This window comes from Saccopteryx leptura, chromosome 5, assembly GCF_036850995.1.
Source record: "Saccopteryx leptura isolate mSacLep1 chromosome 5, mSacLep1_pri_phased_curated, whole genome shotgun sequence".
Classification (NCBI taxonomy): Eukaryota; Metazoa; Chordata; class Mammalia; order Chiroptera; family Emballonuridae; genus Saccopteryx; species Saccopteryx leptura.
This window is the reverse complement of record NC_089507.1, coordinates 94,556,718-94,572,680: the sequence shown is the minus strand read 5'-3', so window position 1 is coordinate 94,572,680 and position 15,963 is coordinate 94,556,718. Positions and strand designations below refer to the sequence as shown.

Here is a 15,963-nt window from a genome sequence, read left to right as displayed (position 1 = left end):
CTAGAAATGTGAAAGAATTGACAACATGTAAGTGTTCTATTGACAGCATGTAAACGTAACTTCTGAATTCATTAGTCAAATACTTAAAGCATATGTACCTATAATTGTATATCTGTAATTAGCAAAGACTTAGGAAATATTTGTATACCTATGGCTTCTAGAATAAAAGGTAAATATAAATCTAGTTCTGTAATCAATATATTGTCTTGTTTTCATTTCTGAGTAAAATATATTTGGTGAAAATTAATAGACTGTTCTTGGTAGAATATTCTTTGAAAAGTAAGTCATGGCTCATACATTTCTGGAAGGAGTGTGAAATAAAACAAAAATCTCATGGAGATCACATGGGAAATATTTACCAGAATAACAATTCCATTTACTCTTTGATTCAACAATCTCACTTCTGAAAATGTATCAACAAATACATTTGCACCTGAGAAAACAGTGTATGTTATTTAGTAAAGCATTATCTCTTATGGCTAAAGGTTGGAAACAACCATTTCTTATGGCTGAGTAGTATTCCATTGTATATACGTACCACATCATCATTATCTCTATCAAAGGACACTTTGGTTGTTTCTGTATCTTGACATTTATAACAATATGGATGAACTTTGAGAACATTATACTCAGTGAAATAAGCAAATCAGAAAAAGCTAAGAACTATATGATGTCACATACAGGTGGGATATAAAACTGACACACATGGACACAGATAAAACTGAAGTGGTTACCAAGGGGAGAGGAGGATAAAGAAAGACAAATGTATGGTGACAAAAAAATGATATGACTTTGGATGATGAGCACACCACACAATTAAATATTCAAATGCTATAGAAATGTATACCTGAAACCTATGTACTATTATTGATCAATGTCACCCCATTAAAGTAAATTTTTAAACAAAAACAACAACAACAAAGGATTGGAAACAGCCTAAGTAAAAATAATATATGAACCTAATTAAAGAAATAATTTATGGCCCTTGCCAGTTGGTTCAGCTGTAGAGCATTGACCTGGCATGTGGAAGTCCCGGGTTTTATTCCCAGTCAGGGCACATAAAAGAAGCAACCATCTGCTTCTCCACCCCTCTCCCTTCTGTCTCTTTTTCTCCCCCACCCTACTTCCATGGCTCAAATGGTTTGAGCATTTTGATCCATAGTGCTGAGTATAAAATGGCTCTGTTGCTGAGCAATGGAGCACTGCCCCATAGGGGGCTTGCCAGATGAATCCCAATCAGATTACTGGTGGGAGTCAGTCTCTGCTTCCCTGCCTCTCACTTAATAATAATAAAAAAATAATAATTCATACTTTGGAATAATTTGCCACTATTAAAAAAAGTGAGCCACTCTATGAATTAAAAAGCTGTGGTATATATACACAGTGGAATACTAAATGGCCATGAAAAAGAAGGAAATCTTACCTTTTGTGACAACATGGATGGACCTGGAGACTATTATGCTAAGTGAAATAAGCCAGGCAGAGAAAAAAAAATATCATATGACCTCACTCATTTGAGGAATCTAATGAACAATGTGAACTGAGGAACAGAATAGAGGCCTAGGCAGGATCAAAAGGACCAGAGGGAAAGCAGTCAGAGGGAAAGGGGATGAGAGGATGGGATCAGAGAATGGAAAGAGGTTAGTGAAATTATATATACACAACACAGTGTTATATAGAGCAGGACAGCAATTCTGGAGGGAAGAAGGGAAGGCGTTGGGGGAAGGGAGGAAGGAGGGTGTCAAGGGGAACATGGGAGAGGGAGATATATTCGGTGGGACACTTGAATGTATGTAAACACAATAAATTAAAATCAATAAAAATTTAAATTAAAAAAAAAAGTGAGCCGCTCTATAAACACTGAGATGAAATGGTCACTAGAACATATAGTTAAAACTAATATACTTCAAAGTGGAAGAAACTCTGAGGAAGAAGTTAATACTGTCAAATGAAAGTCAAAGTATTCTACCAGTAACGCTTATTATTTTTTTACCAAACAGGTTTTATCCAGAAACAAAAACAAGACAATATATTGATTACAAAACTAGATGTGAATTTCTCCTTTATTCTAGGAACTGTAAGTATACAAATTCCCCAAGTCTTTGCTTATTACTGATATACAGTTATAGGTACATAGGCTTTAAATATTTGACCAATGAATACAGAAGTTACGTTTGCATGTTGTCAATGGAACACTTACATGTTGTCGATTCTTTCACATTTCCAATACGGCATGAACTCAACTGCCAGAGGAGAGTTTCTTCTATATGTCCTTGTCCCTAAGACCCTCTTCATACAAATTGTCAGAGCAGTCTATAAGTCATAATAACTTGGAAATAAAATGTTTCAACTAAACTAAAAGTAAAATGGTTAAGTAAATTTTTATTTTAAGGATTTAGTGGTACCAAATAAAGGCTGTTTGGTATCTAATTAGATTATGATTTTTATTTTGGGTATGTGCTTTTTTTATAATTATTTCAGCTATCCAGGAAGCCTCCTCAATGCTAAAAATAAAATAATAATTGTCATTCCAAATTTGTAATAAAGAATGTCAGTTATAAATCAAGAAAACAACTTAATATATTACTTTAGGGTTTCAAATTTCCTCATGATAGCCATCTATTAACTGAAAGATAATAAATTTGAGGCAAACCTCTCATGATGTCAATCCCTACTGCTATATTATTTGCAGTATATGATGAATTTGTCCTTGGAATTATAACATCTCACTCTTCTAGTGACCTTTTCTTACTACTTTACTTTAAAAACTAAAATGTATATATAAATATATACATGATTTAGAATGTATTTTGTTAATTATAGTCTTATATATTTCATGTTGTGTCAATGATGTTGTCATTATTGGTAGAAAACAATTCCACAGGCAGAACTCAGTTATTCATGAAATTTTCTGTGCCCTTTATTTAAAAATTTTAGGTTAAATCATTATACTTATATCTTAATTATAAGGAGTGAACAATTTAAATGATAAATTCACAAAATGCAATCACAAAGCAATTATAATGAATGTTATTAACTCCAGAAAATTTTCTAGATATGTTCATAAGGTTGTCTTATAAAGCCTATGATAAACATAAAAGTTCTTGGATTCCTCATTATATATTGATTGCCCAGTGATCTAATATGACTTTATAATTTTTCAGATCTAGTGAAAATTATTTCAAAATAAACTTAATTAGGCTCAATAGAATTTGTAAGTATAAAAACCTAATTTTTTAGAGTTATATGAGAAGTTTTTTAAGCTGTACTACGTGCATTTAGAATATTGCCTGATATAAGTACATAGTCAAAAATGGTAACTAATACTAATATTAATATGTCAGAATAGGAGCTTTGAATTCAATAGGCAATGTGATGAAAGGACCAGTCCAGAGAATTAAGAAGCTGGAAAGTAGGTGCATGCACTATTGTGAATCATGTACTTGAAGATGATGCAGCAATTTATATGAATGAAATTCAAAAATTGAGAATATGGTAAAAGTGAAATGTGATTGTAACCAAGGAAATCCAGAAGTGTTAACAGTTTATGTAACATCATGGAAGTCAAGAAAGGCGGCAGATACTCTAGAAATAAAATTAAAAAATTGCAGAATTTATTTTTTTGTTTGACCAATTCAACAAGCAATATCTAAGCAAGTGCTGTATCACAATAAATATAGTGCATAGACTCCTCTGATCTTTGGAGGTTGAAATCATAGCTAGAAAACTAGATGAGTAAACCACAATGATGATGTGATGTGAACTGTGCTTAATATAACTAAATGTTTCTAGATTGGACTTATACAGAAAATAAATGACAAGAGGCAATCAGCAACCATCTAGGAATTGGATAACCACCAGCCAGCTAATCAGATACATTTTTAAAACCAACTTGATAAAATAACTGCAAAAATTAATAGTTGCATGATTGAGCGGAAAGTACACTGAGTGGAGTGATAAAATAATCTTATTTCTGCTAATCATCACTCATTACTTGTATGACCTTAGACAAATCTTCCAAGTCAATGTTTAAAACAGTGTCTGGCATGTGGTAAGAACTCCACAGATATGGTTTGATTAAATTAATACATAATTATAACTTTTAGAGCATAATTTTTTTTAATCTAAAGTGAGATAATTGCACTGGATGACAGTCCAGGTAACTTCTAGTCCAAACTGCCCCTAAATCTTCTATATGACTATGTGTTGCTCAGACATCCTAAGATTCAGGGCACGGAAGCCAGACGTAGTGGGAATTCACTTCTCACAAATGTGTTGACAATGAAAAACAAAAAGACAATAAAAAACAGTCCCAAGTTCTCCAACAGCCACCTTGTAAATAGTTTTGTTTGTTTTTGTTTTGTTTTGTTTTTTGTTTTTTCTGAAGCTGGAAACAGGGAGAGACAGTCAGACAGACTCCCGCATGCGCCCGGGGATCCACCCGGCACGCCCACCAGGGGCGATGCTCCGCCCACCAGGGGGCAATGCTCTGCCCTTCCTTGGCGTTGCTCTGCCGGACCAGAGCCACTCCAGCTCCTGGGGCAGAGGCCAAGGAGCCATCCCCAGCGCCCGGGCCATTGTTGCTCCGATGGAGCCTTGGCTGCAGGAGGGGAAGAGAGAGACAGAGAGGAAGGAGGGGGTGGAGGTGGAGAAGCAAATGGGCGCTTCTCCTATGTGCCCTGGCCGGGAATCAAACCCGGGTCCCCCGCACGCCAGGCCGACGCTCTACCGCTGAGCCAACCGGCCAGGGCCGTAAATAGTGTGTGTTATTACTAAGCATTGAAGACAATACCTATAGATCTTCTTAGATATGTCTGCATGGGACCAGTATTAAGACTTCAATTGCATGATTCTGAAATATAGAAACTTATGAACATCTACTAATAAGAAGGAGCAAAAATATAAGTGTTCATATATTTTTAATTTCTTTACCTTATTGGGATAATCCATGTATCAACCTAGATTTCATTCTTTCTTCTTTAAAACAATAATACACTGCTCATAAAAATTAGGGGATATTTCAAAATGAATATGAAATATTGAAATATCCCCTAATTTTTGTGAGTAGTATATTTATTTTCATTGAAATCATTTTTTGCTTCGTATATAAATATACTTTAGTAAATAAGCATTAATAGTAGTTGGAGTTTAGTTTTGGTGAAATGTTAAGGCAAAAAATATTAAATCCGATATGACTTATTTCAAAGTTAGGTCAAATGTCACAGTTTTTAGAGAAACTTTTTCCCCTGACATTTCTTCTTTTACTCCTTAGACATCCTGAATTGTCATTAAAATTGTATTATTAGGTGTCACCTAAACAAACAGCTTTTTCCTAGCCAACTTTAGTCCTCTTGTCTTTTCTTTCTTCTATTCTCACCTTCCTTCCCATCTTCATCTCCACCATTTCATATTCACCATTTCTTTCTTTCAGTATTTTAGGACTGTAGTTTTCTGAAGCACAATTACCTAGAGTCAAATCCCAAATTCCCTTTTTAGTGGATCTGTGAATGTGAACAAGTTACTAAAACTCTTACAGCTCAGATTCTACATCAGTACATTGATCATAATATGTAATAATAGTACCTACCTGAAAAGGTTGTTGTCAAGATTTGAAAAAATAATATACTTAAACATCCAAAGCATTATGCACATTAAATTTATACAGTGTTACATTTCAGTAAAACTGGGAAAATATGTTTATGTTTACAGTCATGTTTAAACAGCACCAGCTTCATGATAGATGTCTAATACTATTGTCACTATTATCTCACAAATATTTACTTGCCTTTTCTGGGCACATTGTTCTACAACACGAGACTTCCTGTCTCAAACACTCTTGACTGGTTTTGTTTTACCTACTGCCTCTTTGCCCCAGGTCATATTCATACCTATATTTAGATGATCAAAAAATCACTTACGTGTAATCCACCTCTACTCATCCCCTCACCTATCCATACCCTATCTTGTTTGCTGTGCTTATGAGGAGAAAAAGCATTCTTTACATCTGCCCTCAACAATAAACCTGCAAGGAAATAGCTATAACTCACAGCCATGTATCTATTTGTGGTTCTGATTCTTTATATCACCTGTGTTGAAATATCACAATATTTCAGCTGTTAATTGAAGCACTCTGGTGTCTTGAGTTATTTTTATAGTCAACTTGAGATGACATGTGATAGTTCAGATTAATGGAAGCTGTGGGTCAGAAATGCTGTCTCTGGTTATGGCTGTAACTTTTAACATGTGCTAACATGTGATATCTGTAGATCATGTGACCTATATTTATTTCTAAAATGGGTATTTGAAACATTGAACTTCTGTCATGGTAACACTTTATGCTAAATGAAAGCAACACTTTAGTCTCTCATATATTTTTTTTCCTGGTACCACGTGTCTTAATAAGAAGCAGTCATTCTAATGTTTTTCAGATGTCCACAGCAAACCCAAGGATATTTAACTAAAAGAACCAAATACCAGGTGAAACAGGTTTATCTCAATCTTTACAACATTATTAAAATGCTGATCATGAGTGATAAAACAAAGAAAATTGATTTGTAAGAAATAAAGTCCATCTACTTTTAAAGTTTTTCCAATATGTAGAGAATAGATTCTTTTAAAGTTTCAGAAACATTCAGAAAACCAATATCCAGGAAGTGTGAACTCTAAGACAGGCAGCCTGGTGATCCTTTTAAGTGATGTAAGTGCTGAAGCCACTAAAATGGGGCTAATTAGGTTTTTGATATACTTGACAGAGAAAGATGTATGCAAGCAGAGAGAAAAGACTGCAAATAAAGATATCCCTGATTGCTTTATTGCCCAAAATTTTAATTAATTTATTGAGGACTATCTTTTCCATAATTTAAAATGGTTAAAAGAGGTACAACTAACAGTTTCAAAGTATTTTTTAGCTAATCACTGCACTGCAGAAGGCTGAAAATTATGGAGCCCATAATATACATTTCTCAAGCTGTCCAAAAATTACTCTTACTAGCTCCAGCTTTCATCCCTTCTCTGTTTTGTGTAATGGCATTGAGAAATATGTGACCTGACTTGACGGATATGTTGTTCAAAGACCAAGCAGCCATCTCCTGCTCTTCACCGCACAGAAGATATGCCTGTCTTGTTATAAAAATGTTCTCTTACACATATATGCATGAGAGATAAAAACCTAATACTGGTTATAGGCTCGGTTAAGAGATACCCTTTTCTATAGTTTAAAATAAAAACAAGTTCTTCAGCTAGGGTTATATGTTTCTATAAAATACAGTTTATAAAGAAAAAATGTGAAAAACAACTGGGGACAAGTTTCTGATTAAAAATTATAATGGCAATTTGCATATGTGATATGATAGCATTCAAAGCATAAACATACAAATAGATATGAACTTGTTTCCACTTATTTTACTTTGTATACATCAATTATAAATTTTGCTAACTCTGCTTACATTCTCATTGAGTTTATTTTCATTTTTGTGACATTTGTATAAGGAAGTTTTTACTTTAAAATCATTCCAGTCTCTGGCTGGTTGGCTTAAAGATAGAGCATTGGCCCAGCATGTGGAAGTCCCAGGTTCGATTCCTGGCCCGGGCACACAGGAGAAGCACCCATCTGCTTCTCTACCCTTCCCCCTCTCCTTTCTCTCTATCTCTCTCTTCTCCTCCCTCAGCTAAGGCTCCATTGGAGTAAAGTTGGCCCAGGTGCTGAGGATGGCTCCATGGCCTCCGCCTTAGGAGCTAGAATGGCTCTGATTGCAACAGAGCAACACCCCAGATGGAAAGAGCATCACCCCCTGGTGGGCATGCCGGGTGGATCCCGGTTCGGCGCATGTAGGAGTCTGTCTGTCTGCTTGCTTCCTGCTTCTCACTTTGGAAAAATACAAAAAAAAATTCATTCTGTTAGTGTATTCAGGAAAATAGCATACTGAAATGTCATTAGCAAGAGTTAAAAAAACCTATGAAATAATCAACTGAGATACGTGAGGTTAGGTTAGTTACCTTAATGTCTTAGACTCATAGTAGCGATAGTGTTCTTAAGTAGTAATTCAAATTTACTGTTTAGTTAGTAGTCAAAAATTTTTATTGAAAGGAATTTCTAAGATTTTTGCTAACATCATCGATGACACCAATTCTATGAGTCTTTCCATTTCTAAACTGCTTTTATGTGTGAATATATGTGGAAAAATTCACTCATTTATTCAAAATATTGAGGACTTACTAGGTATCCCAGTTACTGATGATATAGCAGAAAAGTTAACAGACATTTCCTTCATGGAACTCACCTGTTAGTTGGCATGGGGGGGGGGTAAATAAACTATATAAGTAAGTGCTGTAAATATTGTTTTAGAAGGCGATTTGTGTTCCATGAAGTAATAGAGCAGAGCACCTTGCATGAGCTGTAGGCCATGGTGTTCCCGTGGAGTGATATGGGAGATTTTGAGCAAAGGGAGCAACAGGATCTACCATGCACTTTAAGACTCAGTCGGGCTGACCTGTGGTGGCTCAGGGGATAGAGTGACAATCTGAAATGCTGAAGTCCATGGTTCAAAATCTCAGTCTTGCCCCATCAAGGCACATATGAGAAACAACTACAAGTTGATGCTTCCCACTTGACTTTCTACTTTCACCCTTTCTCTCTCTCTCTTTCTCTCTCTCTCTCTCTCTCTCTTTCCTTTTTCTCTAAAATCAATAAATAAAATCTTTAAAAATAATAAAAATAAGACTCCATCTGGCTGCTGTGTTGAGATTATTCTAAAGTGGAGCAAGAGTGGAAATAAGGTGACCACTTTGGAGGCTAGTCAGTGATATGAGCAGGAGATAATCATAGTTTGGACCACTGCTTCACTGAGGGGGGAGAGCTACACACAAACAAATGGTTACAGTCCATGTGGGTCACATAGGGGCAGCTGTACAGTGATTTCTTCTGTGCTTTCCAACTTCCCCTTTATCATCTCCTTCTGGACTGGTCTCCATCGACTAGCCCAGCTCATCAGTCCTGCTTACTCTACTGCCTTCTTTCCAAAATAGGCTCTAGCTTCTCTCATTTTATTTTTCTTTAGACTGTGTCAGAAAAGAAGTGATGTTTGAGTTTAGACTTAGAGAATGAGTTAGAGTTAGCAGGCAGATGAATAAGAGGAAGTCAGGTGAAGGAAACCACAGTGTATGGTATGTAAGGTCACAAAGCATAAAGAGGCAGATGTTCAGGGAATGTGACCAGTGTGGTATTTCTGGAGTATCCTGGTGAAGAGAAGGAAAGTGGGCAATTTGTGAGCAGGTCACCATATCTCACTGACACTGTTCTCAAGAGCTGGTGTTGTGCTTCTACACTCTGGAATAGGGTGGTAGAGAATGGCTCCATTGGCAAAGAAAGAAAATGGTGTTGCCCTGAGACCCTTAGAGCAGAGGAGAATAAAAACTGATACTACCAGGGTCCAGACTGTGCAATAGCAGCAGCCTCTTCTTAGAGTGCATTGTGTAAAACTGGAGTCTTTGCAAAAAAGAGGTCCACCAGCAAAGAGCAAACAGCCTCTTCACTGAAAGGGAGAACTTGTGTTTAGGTGTCGGTCTGCCCAGAGCACATCTGAGGAGACCAGGAGACCTACTTGTCATAGATGGGACCCCCTCACCAAAATAATCTACTAATCTTTTTAAATGCAACACTACAAGCCATTAATACAAGTATTCCAAACAAAGCTTTGGGACCTAAATTTAGATTTTTATATTACAAAGAGTCACTGAACTACATTCAGTAAATAGTCTGGTGTCCAGAGACAGCAAATCTCCCTAATAAAATAGTATCTTAGGATATTGGAGGCTCTAATACACTAGATTTTCCAGGGGCTCCACTGACATATATCGGGGACACAATAGCAAATCCTAAAAAGAGGAGTAATGCAACTAGAATTATATTTTATAAAGATGCCACAGGAAGTAAGGAATGGATGGATTAAATAGTGGAGAGACTAGTTCTGTTGAGACCATAAGTGATGGAAACTTATAAATGTTATAGTCCAACTCATGCACATGAATCAGTATAATATAAATGCTGCTTATAGGAGAGGAGACATTTGGAAATAAATTCTGGAGAGGAAAACATAACGGTGGAAAATCCTGCTAGTATCGAACCTCCTTAATAGTGAGAGGCTGAGTACATTAAAGTAGCAATTTATTTGATGAGCAATTGATATCTAGCAGGCTAGTGACAGCCTTGTTGCCAGGAGAGCATGGTTATAGTCTCAGCCTGTGACTTTAAAACTTCACTGGGGGAAATATTATAGTCAGGCAAGCAGCAGCAGGGCATGGCCTATGGCACAATATGCCGATAGCTAAGTCCCAGTGAAAACTGATTTGTGGCTTCTGAACACTTGCGTTGAGAGCTGCTGCTATTGACTAGTGTGGTTCATAGGGATGTAGATCTATCTTGGCTAACAAGAAAGCACTAGAGGTCTTCATTTAGCCACTGAGCCCGTCTCTTGAGACTGTGCGGCTGTCTTTACCTTCCTACCAATCAACACATCAAAAGCTGTAGAATATATTTTCACTTTCGAAAAATGTAAACTGCACATGAGATAAAGTTGCCAACGTTGACTTGAAAAAGGGTGAATGATTATAGCACTACTCCAGATATAAAGAATAAATCATGCAAGCCCAGCTGGAAAATTTTTATATGTGGGAACCAGAAAAATAACCGGGTGTCTATATCCACAGAACCATCCAGACTATGCTATTTTGACTAGAAAGGATTAAAGCCATATACAATGTATTTTTTACTTGAATAATTGTAAGGAGCACATTTTCACAGGATTTCTCACTGAAGATAACCAGTTAGAGTGAAATTATTAGATTATTCACCATAGTAACCCTCAAATAATTGCTTTAGATGGGTTTTCACTCAATTCATATATACTGCTCACAAAAATTAGGGGACATTTTATCACTTCATATTCATTCTGAAATATCCTTTAATTTTTGTGACAAGTATAGATGAAGGCAAGTGTACATATTTCATTTAATTTCAGCAAGTTCTTGCTTTCCTGGGAGTTTGAGATACCCTTTCAAGTAAATTCCAAATCTTTAAACGTGTTCTCAAATTATCAGCTCTTTTAATACTGATTCTAATATCATCAAGGTCTTACCTCCCAGATGTTTCCCAGAAAGACATATTCACAAAAGGTCATCGCTATTTTTCAGCCTTCCGGGATCATTTAGTTTTGGCACTCTTGGTTTGGAATATATGAAGGTGAAACAGAGAGAAAGTTACCCTTTGGTAAACTCTATTTAATTCTCTAAAGTCAGTGAAAGATCACACTGGGGAAGTAGGATGTTTATGTATTTGAGGTAAAAGCCAGTGCTGTAGCTTTAAATTCCAGGTGGCCCAGTAAATTTGGAATGCAGTATATGAACTGCTTCCCTTTCAGTTTCCTCTTAAGGAAGATGCCACTTTGATTTTCTGGACGAACTGACACAGGTTTCTTCAGGGCTCTTAGCAGAACAGGTACTAGATTGTCACATCAGTGATGCAATTATAGGTGCTTTACTTCTCTTGGGAATTTAGTCTGTAAGGGGTTGTACTTTGGCTCCAAATTTCCACAGCATTTCTTCTCAAGTTCATTGAAAGATTAATATTATCTCTGTATTTCCTCTGTCTAGTTCATCAGTGAACAGATGACATAAAGCTGATTGGTGACATCATAGTATATACCAAATGCTCTTTGTTTTCCCCTACATTTTAAAAAGTTAATATTAATATTTATTTTGAACTTATTAAACTTTCTGTGTGATGCACAAAGAAACACAAATCTTTATGGAAGTATAAAAACCTTGTATAGCTTTTGAATTGTAGGTTCTACAATTCAAAGCCCAGGCTTTAATTCTAAAAGTTTGCCACTTCCCTTATACATACTATTATATTTAAACATAAGAGCCGGGTCTCATTTCAACACTTCTCTTAAGAAAATCGACGTTAATAGGTTTTCAAGCCCATTCATTTTACAGAGGTTCCAAAAAAAGCTTAAAAGAATGTCTATTTCCCCATGAAGGACTAGGCAACACATAAAGTAAACTTGCAAGACATGCCATTGTACATACCTTTGTAACATCCGGATTAGACTATGACAGTGCTACCTCCTGAGGCAGTTCTTAAAGACCACCCAGGAATGTCAGCGCTGAACAATGAAGCAGCAGTCTGTCAATTTACGAATGGATAACATTTCAATTGTGTTTAAATTATAACAGCAATAGGTTTGTTCGGAGCACAATTAAAAATCTGCTGGATGAATTTGAATATTTGACTTTTCTAGAATGTAACTCATTGGCAGAGAACTTTCATGTCCTTCCTCCAATTCCAATGTGCTACTTGTTAATCAGGTCTTAGCCCAGTTTTGTGTACATATACAAAGGCTACAGAAACTCTATAGCAATGATCTTATTTAATTTGATGCCTAAATAAAAATAAAATCCCCACAGTTAAGCATAAGCATAACTGCTTAAATAAGCACAATTAATAATTTATAAATTTAATTTAATAAATAAAATATATAAAAGCTTACTGAAATGCATGATGAGGGGTTTCTAAAGGAAGCGAAGCCACATGCAAGATTTACGATTAGCAAAGGTCAAAGGTCAGGAAGTTTGAATAATAAACTTTTGTTAACAATTTTTTAATAAACAGATGGTCTGGCCTGTAAGTTTTTGGTACACTAATTTTTGTTCTCCTGTCTAATACAACACCTCTTCTGCCCAGTGAAAGCTGGGGACTAAGAAATGGGAGCTGGTCTCTTTTATCATATCAATCTAAGATTGCCTTACTAACCACCACTATAGTCTTTGTAAAAATCCCAGTGCTGTGTCTACAATTTTAGATGTCAGATATAAAAATGAATGTGCAATTATAGTACCAGCCCCAACAAGGCCACCCATGATTAATATTTTTCATTTATGAGGATAGATAGGTAGGTTTACAAGAAAATGAATCTAAAAATTGAAGCTTTATCTTATTCATGTAAGTAAAAATAAATATTTTTTCTAAAATAAATCAATTATTTTTAAAAATACATCATAATCCAAGATATTTTTAATGTTAAATGTGTATAATGATTTTGAGATGGTGGTTTTAGGGGTTTTGTGGGAGAGAGAGGTGAGGGATAGTTTTTACTGTGAAGCATCCACAGAATTTGTCTTACAATATGTCTGAGGTTGGTAAGAAAATAAGTTTCTTTGACACATGGGTCAATATGTTAAATCTTTTTTTTGTTGTTTTTCTCTTAGAGAAACATTTGAAGACAAAACTAGATTTAGTTTCATTGATGCCAATGTCCCAGTTACTGTTCTGTTTCCACCAGGCAACTTGCACACAAGATTCAAATTGTTTGACTAAACTCTGAACAGTATTCTTTGGTCATGACCAGAAAGTTGCATAGTGGTTAGAACGTTATCCTGGGACACTGAGGACCCATGTTCGAAACCACAAGGCCTCCGGCTTGAGCGTGGGACCATATACATGACCCCATGGTCGCTGGCTTGAAGCCTAAGGTAGCTGGCTTGAGTCTAAGTTTGCCAGCTTGAGCACGAGCACGGTGTCATTGGCTCAGCTGGAACTCCCTGGTCAATGCACATATGAGAAAGCAATCAAGAAAAAACTAAAGTGCTAAAACTATGAGTTAATGCTTCTTATCTCTCTTCCGGTCTGTCTGTCCCTGTCTGTCTGTCTGCCTCTCCCTCTTGCTAAAAAAAAACAAAAAAACAACAACAAAAAAAAAACCAGTATTCTCTGGAATATAAAGAAATAATTATATGAAAATATTCAAGATTAATAATGATTGGCAATATTAATATACACGAAAAAAGTATTCTTTTTAAAATTTCCACTTCGAAATGTGAAACATTAGTAATTTACTTCTGTCTTCAAAGCATGCAGTGCCATGATGCTCTCTTACTAGCGCCACCTTTTTTATCAGCCAAACCAGAGACAGCGAAGATAAGGTTGGGGAACTGAGTGGCAGAATGAAAACAAGCACTGCCCTAGGCAAACATACAATCAATCTATCTACAAATAACTTCTATACTCCTCCAAATATATCCTTCTCTCATTATAAATAATTTATTTCGTTTTCATGTTAAACTTAGATATATGTATGAACAATGACTCAAAATGCCACTTTATTCCAATTAACAATCTTTACATCAACAAACATACTTCCAAATCCATATTTTCTCATATTTTTATGTGTCATCATCAATAAATATTTTTATTCTGGAAGACCATAAATATTTGTGAAGTTGAATTTACTTTTTCATAACTTATACATTTTAGATTTAAAATATATTTTAGAAATATTTCCATTGACTTAAATAACACCTGAAATTACAAATAAAATTACAAAGAAAAGCAATACCTGTTCCTGAATTTTGACTAATAACAATTAGTGAAATTTCAAACAATTAGTCAATTACACATAGTAATTTGAGACACAGTGGATGTAGGTGTGAAGGGGATGTTTATTAGGATGTAGTTTGTTGAGAAAAGATTCTTTACTAGATATTGTAAGATTTTAAAAGAGAATTCAAAGAATATTTTATTTCATTATTTTGTAGTTTGATATAGTTGTATTTTAAACAAATTGGAAGAAGAAAGATTGTTTCTTTTATTTTTTTTTTTTCCTTTATTTTTTTTTAGGTGAGAGGAGGGGAGATAGTGATGTAGACTCCTGCATGTGCCATGACCAGGATCCACCTGACAACCCCACCTGTGGCTGATGCTTGAGGCCTGGGACCAATGCTTGAGTACCAAACTATTCTTAGCACTGAGGCTGAAGCACTCAAAGGGAGCTATCCTCAGTGCCCGCACCATGCTTGAACCAATCAAGTCACTGGCTGCAGAAGTGAAAGAGGGTGAGAAGGAGGAGAGTGAGGGGAGGAGAAGTAAGTGGTTGTTTCTGCTGTGTGCCCTGACCTGGAATCAAACCTGAGATGTTCATACACTGGGCTGATGCTCTAACTACTAAGTCACCAGCCAGGGTCAATTTTATTTCTTTAAAAAAACAAACAAACAGAATTTTCTCCTTAATTAGTAGTAGATAAAACTCAATTTGGAAATCAGTACAAATGCATTACAAGAATTTGTATAATCTTGGTCCTGGCCAGTTGGCTCAGTGGTAGAGCATTGGCCTGTCATGCAGGAGTCCCAGGTTCGATTCCTGGCCAGGGCACACAGGAGAAGCACCCATCTGCTTCTCCACCCCTACCCCTCTCCTTCCTCTCTGTCTCTCTCTTCCCCTCCTGCAGCCAAGGCTCCATTGGAGCAAAGTTGTCCTGGGCGCTGAGGATGGCTCTGTGGCCTCTGCCTCAGGCACTAGAATGGCTCTGGTTTCAGCGGAGCGATGCCACAGATGGGCAGAGCATTGCCCCTTGGTGGGTGTGCCAGGTGGATCCCAGTAAGGTGCATGCGGGAGTCTGTCTGACTGCTTCCCCATTTCCATCTTCAGAAAAATACAAAAAAAAAAAAAAGAATTTGTATAATCTTAAGCAAATTAAAAATTATTTTTTGAGTCTCAGCTTTCCTATACACAAAATAAAGCTTGAAATAGATAATCCGTTAGGCCCTTGATTATCCATAGTACTTTGTTTTTTAATAAACATGTCAGAAAAATATTTCAGAACTATTATTTTATAGCCTTCAATAGGCAACTATCTCTGTCACTTGCTAGTGACAACAGAGAAAGAACCAGGAGCTGAAGCATAGCTGATAAAAGAATATTCATATACCTTCTGTATTTTTTTTTATAAAACCATAGTGAAAGAGATAGAAGCTGGGGAAGAAACTTGAAAAATATTGGGGTGGCCTGATGAAAGAAAGAAAGAGGAAGGAAGGAAGGAAGGAAGGAAGGAAGGAAGGAAGGAAGGAAGGAAGGAAGGAAGGAAGGAAGGAAGGAAGGAAGGAAGGAAAAAAGGGAGGGAAGAAGGGAGAAA

The 15,963-nt window shown here is 36.1% G+C and overlaps 1 non-coding gene across 1 annotated transcript; it reads left to right on the top strand.

Moving 5' to 3' along the window:
* The first annotated feature begins 15,127 nt into the window (after nt 1–15,127).
* On the top strand, nt 15,128–15,203 carry TRNAD-GUC (transfer RNA aspartic acid (anticodon GUC)). Its single transcript has one exon. It is a non-coding gene; the product is annotated as a tRNA-Asp (tRNA).
* The last annotated feature ends 760 nt before the right edge of the window (nt 15,204–15,963 follow it).